Here is a 13,613-nt window from a genome sequence, read left to right on the forward strand (position 1 = left end):
TTCATGAATGCATATAATGGAATGAGGATGGTTATATAGATGGGATAGAAAATGAAAGAATCACTTAAGGAAAACCATTACCTCTTGCTGGATCTAAATTCATAGAGAAAAGATGGGGATACTTGGCTCGCATATCTACTTCTACTTCCCATGTAGCTCCCTTAATGGACTGATTTCGCCATTGAACCTTAACCCAGGGAACTTCTTTATGCCTAAACCTACGAATATGACGATCAAGGATCTCAACTAGGACTTCTTCCTAGGAGAGACTATCTTTCACATCCACACTCTCTAAAGGAACAACAAAAGTTGAGTCACTAATACATTTCTTTAGCAAAGAGATATGAAACACCGAATGCACTAATACCAAATATGCAGGAAACTCTAAATCAAAATCTACATTTCTAAAGTGACTCAAAATTATATATGGTCCAACATAATGTACACTAAGTTGCCCTTTCTTGCCAAACATGTTCACACCTTTCATAGGCAAAATGTTCAATACACCAAGTCACCAACATTAAACTTAAGATCTCCTCTCTTCACACCAACATAGGATTTTACTTAGCTTTAGTCTGTCTTTAGACTTTCTCAAATCAATTAAACTTTCTTTATCACTTCATACACTAAATCTATCCCTATCAAACAACCTCACCTACTTCAAACCAACCAATTGGAGATCTACAACTCCTTCCATAGAGAGCTTTAAACAGAGACATTTAAATACTGGAGTGATAGCTGTTGTTGTAGGAACACTCAATCAAAGGTAAGTGGGTTATCCCAACTACCCTTAAAGTTGATAACACAATCCCTCAACATGTTCTCTAAAGTTTGAATGGTTTGCTCTTTCTGACCATCTGTTTGAGAATAGAAAGTTATACTGAGATAAACTTGGGTACCAAGACCCTTCTAAAAAGCCTTCCAAAAATAAGAAGTAATTTTTGTACCTCTATCTAAAATAATGATCAATGGAACTCCATATAACTTTACCAACTCCCTGAGATAGATCTAGCATAATCCTTAGCTGAGTACAATGTATGAACTAGCAAGAAATGGGTTGACTTAGTTTTTCTATCTACAATGACCCAAATCAAATCATATTGCCGATACGTATGAGTCAACCCTGCCACAAAATCCATGTTCACCACCTCTCACTTCCAAGTGGAGATGCTAAATTCCTGAAGCATACCACTAGGCCTTAAGTGCTCAACCTTAACCTACTGACAATTCAAACACTTTGCCATGAATTTCATAATATTTTTCTTCATACCACTCCATTAATAGATTTTCTGCAAATTATGGTACATCTTAGTGTCTCTTGGGTGAATAGAATATCGCGCACCATGTGCTTCAGCTAATATTCGCTATCTCAAACCATCAATACATGGAACACATAACTTGCCTTGACAATGAAGCACACCATCTTCCCTTTGGGAGAAAACGTCAACCTTTTAATCCATAACTACCTCTTTCAACTTTACCAAAATAGGATCCCTGTCTTGCTTTTATTTTACTTTGGCAACCAATGAAGATTTCAAACCATTATGAACCTATATACTACCTTCGATTGAGTCTACCAACCAAATACCTAACCTCGTAAGCTGATGAACCTCACAAACTAACTCCTTCTTATCATCCTCAATATGTGAAAAACTAACCATAGACAATCTGCTAAGGGTATCAACCACTACATTGGCCTTACTCGGGTGATACAACACACTCATATCCTAGTCTTTCAATAATTCAAGCCACCTTCTCTGACGAAGATTCAGGTCTTTTTGTGTGAACACATATTGTAAACTCTTATGATCCATAAACAAATCAACATGAATGCCATAAAGGTAATGCCTTTAAATTTTTAAGGGAAAGACAATAACTGCCATCTCAAGGTCATGGGTTGGGTAATTCTTCTTATGGGGTTTAATCTATCTAGAGGCATATGCTATGAACTTACCTCTCTACATTAGCACACAACCAATACCAACTCTAAAAGCATCATAATAAACCACAAACCCATCTGTGCCATTTGGTAAGGTTAAGACTGAAGCAAAAGTGAGTTAATTCTTCAACTCTTGAAAACTCTTCTCACAGGAATCTGACCAATGAAATTTGACTTTCTTCTAGGTTAGTTGAGACATGGGAGAAGAAATATAAGAAAACCCTTCAACAAGCCATCTATATAAACTACCTAAATAGAAGAAACTTCTGATGTCTGAAGGAGAGATGGGTTAAGGCCAGTTTCTTACTGCTTTGATCTTTTGAGGATCAACTCGAATGCCATCATCGAAAATGATGTGACCAAGGAAAGCTACTGATCTCAACCTAAATACACACTTGCTGAACTTAGCAAATAATTAATGATTCTTAAGGGCCTGTAATACAACCCTTAAATGGCCTGCGTGATTATTTTCACTATTGGCATAAATGAGGATGTCGTCTCTAAAAACTATGACAAACATGTCCAAGTATTGCCTGAACGTTCATCAAGTCTATAAAAACTGCCAAAGCATTTGTTATTCTAAAAGACATAGCTAGGAATTTGAAGTAACCATATCGAGTTCTAAAAACTATCTTCATGATGTCACATTCTCTGACTCTAAGATGATGATAGCTGGATCTAAGGTCTATCTTAGAAAAATAGCTTGCACCCTAAAGTTGGTCGAATAATTCATCAATTCTAGGGAGAGGATACTTATTCTTGATTGTGACTTTTTTCAATCGACAGTAGTCAATGCACATTCTGAGGGAACCATCTTTCTTGCACACCAAGAGAACTGAAGCTCCTCATGGAGAAACACTAGGCCTGATAAAACCCTTATCTAAGAGATCTTTCAACTGTTCCTTTAATTTCTTAAGCTCAGTTGGAGTCATTTTGTAAGGTGGAATAGAGATAGGCTGGGTATGTGGGAGGAGATTTATTCCAAAGTCAATTTTCCTTTTGGGAGGAACTCTAAGAAAATCTTCAGGGATATATCTGGAAACCCATTCACTACTGTAATTGACTCAAGACTTTGAGTTTCAGAATTTAACTCCTTGACTTGGATGAGATGGTAAATACATACCTTGGATATCATCTTTCTTGCCTTAAGATAGAAAACAAATAGACCCTTAAGTACTGAAGTACTGCCCCTCCATTTAATATTGGGATCATTAGGCAACTGGAACTGAACAATTCTACTTCTACAATCAACAGAGGCATAACACAAGTGGAGCCAATCCATGCCAAGAATGACATAAAAATCAGTCATCTCTAACTCCATCAGATCAACTAAAGTAACTTTTAAAGATACTGTGATCGAGTAATTTTTGTATACTCATTTAGCTACAATAAAACTACCTACTGGGGTAGACACTGAAAAGGGCTCTGCTAGTATGTCGGGACTGACACCGAAGTCTACAGCTATATAAGGAATCACAAAGAAAAGTGATGCTCCAATGTCTAACAATGAATAAACATGAAGATAGAGGAATCTTAACGTACTCGTAACCACATCAAGAGAACATTTCTAATCATAACGAGTCTGGAGAGCATAAAGTCGGTTCTGACAATGCCACTAGTGGCACTGGAAGTGGTTCCGTACTGAGTCAGGTGACCTGCTAGAGATGATGAAAAATTGGATTGACCCTATTTACGAACATCCTTTCCCTTCTGGCTAATTGCTGGGAAATCCCTGATCCTGTGGCCTAGCTTACTACACCCAAAATATGCATCGCTTCCTACCCTGCACTCTCCCCAATAATTCTTACCATATTTCCTACAAAATGAATTGGTATGACTACTATTATACTACCCTGCGATTTAGAGCCTGACACTCTATCCCAACTATCTTGCCTGAATTTAGGCACAGGTGTATTGGCTAAAGATGGTGCTAGAGCTAAAATTTTTTGGCAGAACTGAGAATGATTTCCAGTATTAGGTCTCTGCTGTAAGAAGCTGAAGCTACCTGTTCTATCCCTCTTATTCTTTAATTCCTTATCCTTAAGCTTCTCCTCCTTAATCTGGTGAGCATGAACCATCAACCAAGAAAGGTCCATCTTCTTAATCAACATGGTTGTTCTACACTCCTTGACTGCACTATCAGACATGCTAGACACAAACTTACTTATCCTGGACCTAGATTCAGCCACCATGGTCGGAGCATAGCTCGCCAATTAGGTGAACTTGAGTGAGTACTCTTTCACACTAGTGCTACCCTGCTTCAAATTGATAAACACCTGTACCTTTTCCTCTCTCAACTCAAGTGGAAAGATTTGGTCTAAGAAACCCGTGGAAAATTCCCCCCACTTTATAGGTCCTGCCTTAACATTCTGTCCTCTTTACATTGCTTGAACCAAGTATGATCCACTCCTTGCAACTTATAAGTAGCTAAGTCAGCACTCTCACTCGAAGTGACACCCTTAATGTCAGTCACCTTCTGCACATAGTCTAGAAACTCCTGTGTATCCTCTTCAGACTTGGATACAGAAAACACCAGTGAATTTATCTGAGTAAAGTATGGAATCCTAGATACAACTATATTCATCACTTGATTGGATGGGGCAATATCCTATTGGTTATTCTGAGCAGTTACAGAATGGGCCAAAGCTGTGAAAGTGTCCCTGAACTCAGCGTGGGAAACATGTTCATTCAAGGGATCTTTCTGAACAGGTGGTGATTTGGGCCGATCCCTGTTTCTCCTTCCATTGTTTCTTTTGGGAGGAATTTCCTATAAACAGATAAAGGAGGATTTAGAAAAGGAGTTCAATAGAGCTCATTCTCATCCGCACGACATGAATACCAAAAGAAGAGAGATTTTCTAAAATATCTCATAACCTCTTGCCCATAAGTGTGGCGTACTTCACACTCATGAACAAGACTCTACTCATGCGGATTTTAGACACCCTAGGAAACTTTAAAACCTTAGGCTCTGATACCAAGTTTTGTCATAACCCAAGGCTACCCCCTAGTCGTGACACGGTACTTAAGTTTACAAATGACCCCAAGCTAACCCGTAATCTATTACCTACTGTGAGCACTAAATAAAATAATGATAAAGTATCATATGCGTAAGCTAAACTTATATAAATACTGTCAAAATGTAATGCTAAAAAAAATAACAACATATCTAGACAACTGATAAAAATTGAAAACTAGACTAACTATCTAAAAGCCCCTAAAACATAAGGAGTTGATGGGACAAACCCCCAACTAACTCGACTATCTGAAATAAAGCAAATACCTAAAATAACTAAAGATAGTTTGTCCTCGGTAGAAGAGAATTCATTATAACTATTGCTGAGGGGCACTGAGCTGACTAAGGGCGATCGAGGAACTAAGCGTCCAAACCTATGTTATGAGACAACATAGCGCAAAACCCGCCAGTACTGAATGATAATAAAATCATGATTTGACTAACTTATTACTTGAAAATCTGAAACATATGTAAACATATATGTATTAGGTATTCATAACCCACTAGTACTAAATGATACTTTGAATACGATAACATCATTTAAAATACTGGCTAGAAGTCATAATTCAGAGACCCAAAACATAGTACATTACACTAAATTGATGCAATCCATGATTTTAAGTATGTAGATGTGTTAAACTTGGGAGGACAACATGCTCACATGGTTTAATTCATAATTTGACAACTTGACATGGTATTAACTGAACGTGATATAGGTGATTGAAATTCAAAGCATGTAATAACATATTTCACATGGGTAAGCATATTTTCATCTCTTGGATTCATAACTACCAAGAAGACATGGATTAAATTCATAATTAACATTGATATTTTCATAAAAGAGGATAAAAAGTTCATACTTGAACAAAAAAGGATTTTTGGGATTCAATGGGTGGAAGGAACCCATCGATGAATACCCCACATACCTTAATTTCTTGAATCCTTGAAGAAAAAGCTTGGATTTTGGACCTTGAATGCTTGAATCCTTTGGAAGAAAACTTGAATTTACATTCTTGGGGAATGGGGATGGGTTTTACGTATGATAAATGAAGAAGAATAGGGAAATTAATTCCCCTCTTGGGTTATAAGTCGTCAATTGGGTGTTTGGGATGAGAGGGAAAGACCAAAATTCCTCTTGGACCTTTAATTAAGAATGCAGGAAAACAAACCTATTAGCATGAAGGTTATCACGGAGTCTAATCTCCATGACATGCTGCGTATCCCGTAGATTATCCTCCATGACACACTCAAATCGTGGAGGCTTACTGCCTCCAAGGTCCAAATTAACCCCAAACCTCTTCCAAAAATTCTGAAACTCTCCCTATGACCTTTTTAACACCCCTAAACACATTTTAACTCAAAAATCAACGTTTTAATCTTGGGAAGTCCAAAAATTAAATCCTCAAAATCTTGGGGTCTTAAAAATGGCTAAGTATTTTATACTTAGTGTAAAATAATGACTTGGACCCCTTTAACCATGCGTCTAATAGCTAGAAACTCGATTAGGATCTTGTGGGGTATTACATAAACAAACTCTACTAAAGCCAAATACTGCTCTCACTGGCTACCAAAATCCATCTCACAAGCGTGGAGCATATCCTTTAAAACCTTGATAGTCTACTCTAACTAACCATTAGTCTAGAGGTGAAATACTATGCTAAAATTAACATGAGTGACCAACTAATCCTGAAAAGTCTTCCAAAAGTGAGATATGAATATGGAACCATGATCTGAGATGATAGACACATGCTCACCATGCAGACGTATAATCTCATGAATATAGATACAAGCCAGTAACTCAACATTAAAGAAAATCTGGACCAAAATAAAATGAGTAGACGTGGTCAATCGATCTATGATGATCCAAACATTGTCAGAGCCATAAGAAGTATGAGTCAACCCAGTCACAAAGTGCATAGTGATCCATTCCCACTTCTACTCAGGAATGGGTAAACTCTAAAGTAATCCACTAGGTCTCATATGCACGACCTTCACTTGCTCACAACAATGGCAATGAGCTAGAAAAATTGCTATATCCTTCCTCATAGCACCACACCAGTAATGCTACATCAAATCACGATATTTCTTAGTCACTCCTGGATGGCTAAAATATTTGGAACAATGGGCCTCCTCTAAAATCAATCTAATCTAATCACCCACTCTTAGTATGAAAACTCGGCCTCTAATCCTCAAAATTCCATCTAAATCAAGTGAGGCTTCCTTGGCCTCACCACTCAACACCTTATCTCGAATCGATCTTAATCCTGCATCATCTAACTTATGAGGTCAAATTTGATCCATCAAAGGAGACCTAGCCTTTATGAATTCCTAAACACACTCAGGTGTTGAAATATCAAGCCTAACCATCTGGTTAGCTAAATACTGAACCTCTAAGGCTAAAGGCCTCTTTGGGTCAAAAGATGCCTCAAGCTATCCATGCTAGTTGACTTTTAACTCATGGCATCCACGACCACATTAGCCTAGCCCAGATGATAAGGAATAGTCAAGTCTTAATCATTAAGCAACTCAAGCCAATGATGTTGCCTTATATTAAGATCTCACTGGGTGAAGAAGTACTGAAGGCTATAATGATCTGAGAAGATCTCAAAATGGACTCCACACAAGTATTGCCTCCATAACTTAAAAGTAAAAACAACCACGCACAACTCTATATCATGGGTAGGATAATTTCTCTTATGGGGCTTCAACCAATAAAAATTTTATGCAATCACATTACCCTCCTACATCAACACAACACCTAACTGAACACCTGAAACATCACATAAGATGGTAAAGCCCACACCCCCCTTGGGCAAAGCCAAAATAGGAGATGAAGTCAATAAATTCTTGAGATTTTGATAGCTTTCCTCACATACAAAGAAAACTCTATAGACTGCCTCAACAGGAAAAGGTACCACTTTGCCCAAACGACCATTCTGCACTACTGAACCAAAAAATTTACCACTTGAACTATAAAAGGCTGTCTGCAGTGGCCTATCCTGATATCCATGAGAGCCTCTAAAATCTCTACCACAAGAAGCCTAACCTCTGAACTCATCAAAATAACGCACCTTCTTGGCGCCTCCCTGAGATGCTCTAAGAATACCCTATGTCATCTTTGCATGATCCATAATGCTATGAAAAGACACTCAAAATATAACCATCTGAGACGTATCCAACTGAAGAAAAATATCTAAACCCTTCACAAAATTTTGAATCTTCTCAGACTTAGTGAAAATATTGTAATAAGAATATCTGGTCAAGGCATGAAAGCGTGCCTCATGCTCGCAACTATCATGGAGACTTGCTTCAGGTAATCAAACTCATCACATATATGATCTCTCAAACTATAAGGCATAAATATTTCCAAAAAGGTTTTAGTAAACTAATCCCACGTCATCTTAGGAGTATCAAGAGGTCTACAACCAGCAAATAACCTCCACCAATATCTCACAATATCTCTCAACTGATAGGTAGTATAAACCATCCCATGCAACCCAAGTTATGCAACTTATCCCCATAGTCAATCAAAAACTCACAAACATTCTTACCCACAACACCACTGAATCTGGGAGGACCCAAATGAGTAAATCTCTCTAACTACTTTTAATTCTTAGAATACATCACTATAATAGTAATAAGAGGAGGCATGGAAAAAAATCTGGTAGGCTGAGATCCTGTCTGAGGATGTAACATAGATAAAAGCTGAACTCCTAATCCAATGTAACATACTTAAATACAGACACTGATGGAGGAATAATACTCGAGGTGTGAGGAGTACTTAAAACTAAAGTAGGTGCCACAAGAGAATCACACTAGGAGCTGGAGGAACACCTGGCATGATCAAAGGAGAACCCTCTAAGTGGGTCAACAATCGCACCACCAACCCCTCCAAAATTGAGGTAGATGAACTCTAAGGAACTAGAATAGAGCTCACACCTCTAACCTACTTAACACAAGGCTCTAGGGAGAGTCCCTTATCATTCTTCCTAGAAGGGGATGATCCACAAACCTGTCCATTCCCTTGAGATTATCCATGAATTGAGGATCATCCTCTAAGAGAAAGCTCTATAGCTCTACTCTCATAAGACCTAGTCAACGCTATCTATGCATGAAAACTAAAACTCAAATCTTATCACAAGGTATAAAATAAATCTACATGATAAGGGATATAATGAGAGAAGTTTCCTAAAAATATCTTATAGCCTCTCAAAGATAGATACAGACGCCTGCATACCAATCTACGAGACTCTGTTAGACATCTCATTCTTACACTATTGAGACCAATGAACCTAGATCTAATACAAATTTCTTACAACCCAAAATCTATAGGTTATGATGGCACTAGTCGCGGTGAACCTTGACAAGTAAGACTATCACACAAACCAATACACAAAGGGTAAAAGACAAACATAACCTCAAGGTAAGGCTTCTAGAATGAAGCTAAACCATACAAGTATAAATAATGTAAAAATAAACATCACCATTAATAAGCCATAATTCCTAAAACCAGGTGTCCATAGCGTAAGAACCACTAATATAATCCATGAGTCAAATACATTAAAAAATCCAACAAGAATAATGTCTATCTCTGAATACTATTAAAGACATAGTTTAATACAGAAAGATAGAAGTAGATCCTAGAAGCAAGCAAGTACAACCTCTACCTTAAATACTTTGAAAGTGCTGAAATTAAGCCACGTGAGGTACACCCAAACCAAAAGTTGCCCCAAAAAGGTACAGTAGGGGTGAGTACATGAAATTCAATAGTGTATGTCTTGTATGTACTTCATCTTATCATCTCTCCCACTTTACTTAATTTCCATTCGAGGACAAATGTTCCCAAGGGGGAGATATTGTAATACCCCGTATGTTTCTAAGCTAGGAGACGAACCATTTTTCCTACGTATGAAACCTCCTATCCTGTGAGTAGCATTTTAGTGCATGACTTACAATGAGTATCCTAGTGATAAGATAGCTTATGATACATTAATCATGTTCATATGAGTCACTTAAGGTAATACAAGCTAAGAGTTTTTGAATCCATCAAGTTTTAGTGTTTGATTTTTTAAGGGTCATCTTTGAATGAGTATAACTTGATTTTAATGTGGTATTTCTGCATATTTATACCCACCATATTGTAGATAATTGAATTATCTTTCCAATGATACCAATTTCACCTTAATCCAATACCCGAGCAAAAAGTTATGCCCATTTTTGTGAGAGACAGTAAGGATAGGAGATTGGTTAGGCGCTGCCCAACCAAACTTAGGCGATTGGTTAGGTGCCGCCTAAGTCAGTTCCAATGCCAAAAACACTCCGTTTTGAGTTATTTTAAGTTTAATTAAGTCTTTTAACACTCGTTACACATCCCTAAACTTAACCCTACGAAATATATAGCTTCTAAACACATTACAACCCTATTAACATCTCAAAGCTCATCATCCAAGAGCACTAAAAGAGAAAAACAACTAGGGTTGCATAATTAAGCTTGAAGATCCAATTTCAAGGAAATTCCTTCATCAATCATTAAGAACCTCCCTTCCAACGTATGCGTAATGTTCATCCACAGATTTCTTTCTTCCGTGGAGTTCAAGAATCAATCTTTAAAATACAAAAGCTTGGTTGATTGTGGTGATATAATCATACCCATGTTAATGCTTGTTTGTTTTGCTATATATATTATCGTGACTGCATTTCTCATAAAAGTTATGTTGTTAGTTGAAAAACATGATCTTTAGATGGATTGATAGAATGTAAGTATGAAATCCACCTTTGCCTTAAAGAATGCATGCAAGGTGTTCGATAAAATACCTAGTATGTTAGAACTTCATATTTACATGATTTCATGATATCTAAATAACAAGTCCATGTTAGTCATACACTTCAACATGAATTTCTATGCAAATTATGTATTGTTATTGTTGTGGTATAAAACATGTATGATAATGGAGATATAAATTATGTACACAAAATATATCCATGCTTTCCCTGCCATGTTTGAGATGTTGAATAAATACATGAAGTATAATATCCCCAAATCATTACAATATGAACTAAACGTTAAGTGTTGCCGTTCCTTTATGCTTGAATGATTTCCATGCGATTGCTATGAATAGTATATGTTGTCGGAATGCCCATGATATTAGAATATGAGATTTATGACTTGATTATAAGCATTCCTATTCATGATAGATATTGTGATGACCATGTACTTTATGAAATCCCCCACTCATGTATTATGGATTGTATTTTTGATGGTCATGTACTCAAGAAATTCAAGTTGTGTCAGTTTTCTTCCATCGAGTCTTGGGGGTACTTGTACCCAGAAAATATAGCTGTGTGCCTAGATCCATGTCATGTTTTCATGATACTCTCAGTCAAGCCATGATTTATAGAATTTAGTCAGTCATGTGACTTAGGAAAACTCAGAAATCTCAATAATCTCAGTAGTCCAGTAATCTCAGTGCTCAGTAACCTCAGCAACCTTAGTATTCACAGTCAATCTCAGTAACTTCAGTACTCTCAACCAGTCCTCAAAACTCAGTACATTCCATCAGTCATTAGAATCCAGTAAAATTAGTTTAGCTTTGCTAAACAATACTACTAGTATCGGTCTAGTTAATCAGTATCAGTTCAGCTAATCAGTTTAGTTCAATTATTAAGTTCAGCTTAGTTATTCAGTTCAATGTCCTTCAGATGGGAGTAAAAGTTAGCACTGAGTGAACCCAAGGATGGGAACTCACCCACCAGTTCAGGGTATGATTCTTAGTAGTCATCCTTGTGTTCCGGAACTATGTAGCCAGCGTAGGTTGAGATATATTAACCTATCAAATTAGGGTTGATGAGGTAGCTTAATCCATTAGTTTAGGGTTCCCACCATTCTCATTGAGTACCTGCCAGTATAGTATTCTCACAGTTGTCTTTACTAGTGGCGCGGTATTGACACCCCTCCAATTGGGGCAGAAATTGGACCCCAACTTAGCTATTATAGCATATTTGGGGAATGTCGGTTAGATAACTACTTCCCATAGTTTCAGTTACATATTTTAAGACTGTCAGCTATAGCTACCCAGTCTCAGTAAAGAACTCAGATAGCTCTTCAGATTTCAGTATATCAGAGCTGTCAGATACAGTCAACTCAGAAATAGAATAGAACTCAGATAGTTCCCTTCAGATTTATGGACTGTGAGATATAGTCACTTATACTATCAATCACAACATTTTTCAGAACTCATGCTATCAGTACTCAGCTTCAAGACTATCAGATACAGTCAATCAGACCAGTTCTTTATAATTCAAACTGTCAAAAACAATTGTTCCTTTATCAGTAATATAGTATCAGTCTCCTAGTATTCAGTAATACAGTATCAGATCCATCACTTATTAGTGATTTAAATATCAATATCAGTAAACTCAGTCTTTTAGAATCTCATTATCAGTACACTCATGATGTCAGTATTCAGACTCAGTAGTCAGTATCTCCACGAGTTCAGTTACAGTTAAGTATGCATGTATGTACTCTCACGTTCATATTAGTCAGTATTTTTCATGCATATAACCCTTTGCATTTAGCTTACCTCACTCGTATACTCAGTACATTCAGAAGTACTGATGCATTTGTGCTATGGTGCTTTCTCTTATGTTACACCATAGGTTCAGAGGCATGAGCTCCAAATCAGCAGTAGATTCCAGGATCAGCAGTCAGAGTTAGACGTGAGTCCTCATCCTTCGAGGACATGATGATTTCATTTCTATTTTAGTTTTTAGTTTATTTCAGTAGTTGGAGTTAGTTGGGGACATATCCCATCAACTCTTTATTCAGTTTAGTTAGAGGCTTTCAGACTAGAAGTCAGATTAGATATTCGGACTCTAGTATTTATGTTTCCTTTTGGTATTGTTATACCATATTTTTTAGATATGTATCAGTATTGAACCTTATGGCCTTACAGTTCATGTTTTCGTATATTTTATGAGATATTATGTAGTTTACAGGTATAAATATTAGTCATGGGTTAGCTTGTGGTCCCTCGGGGTCATGAGCACTGTGTAGCATTCCGGTTCAGCGAATCGAGGCGTTACAAACTTAGTATCAGAGCCTAAGGTTCAACAGTATCCTAGGAAGTCTGAAAGCTGCATCAAGTAGAGTGTAGTACATGGGCGTGTTGTGCACCATACTTATGTGCAAGAGGCTATGAGATATTTTAGGAACAATTTCCCTTCTTTCATGTCTCAAGATCGTGCTATAACAAGTTTCTTTAAGTAAACCATGTAGATTCATATCATGCACCCCTCATGTTTACTTTACCTTACTTTCAAGGTAATAGAAACAGTGAAGTTCAAAGTCCTAAAGATAGGGCTTTCTCAGATAGTCCCTACAATCAATTATGGGATTAGCCACAGACTCAAACAATATCCCATCAGTTCATTATTGTTCCAAGGTCATACAGATTTTATTCATGATCATGAGAACTCATTCTTGAACCCAGAAGTTTAGCAGTAGTAGAGTTGGGATAGTATTATTCTATTTGATCAGATTATGTATTCATGGGGATTAGATCAGTAGGCTTGAATAGTACGAGCTAAACACTTATGTTTATTGACTCAAAATTAAGCATGAAGGTGTGAATATGATATTAGCAGTATATGAGGAAACAAAAT

This window comes from Capsicum annuum, chromosome 12 (genome assembly GCF_002878395.1).
Source record: "Capsicum annuum cultivar UCD-10X-F1 chromosome 12, UCD10Xv1.1, whole genome shotgun sequence".
Taxonomy (NCBI): Eukaryota; Viridiplantae; Streptophyta; class Magnoliopsida; order Solanales; family Solanaceae; genus Capsicum; species Capsicum annuum.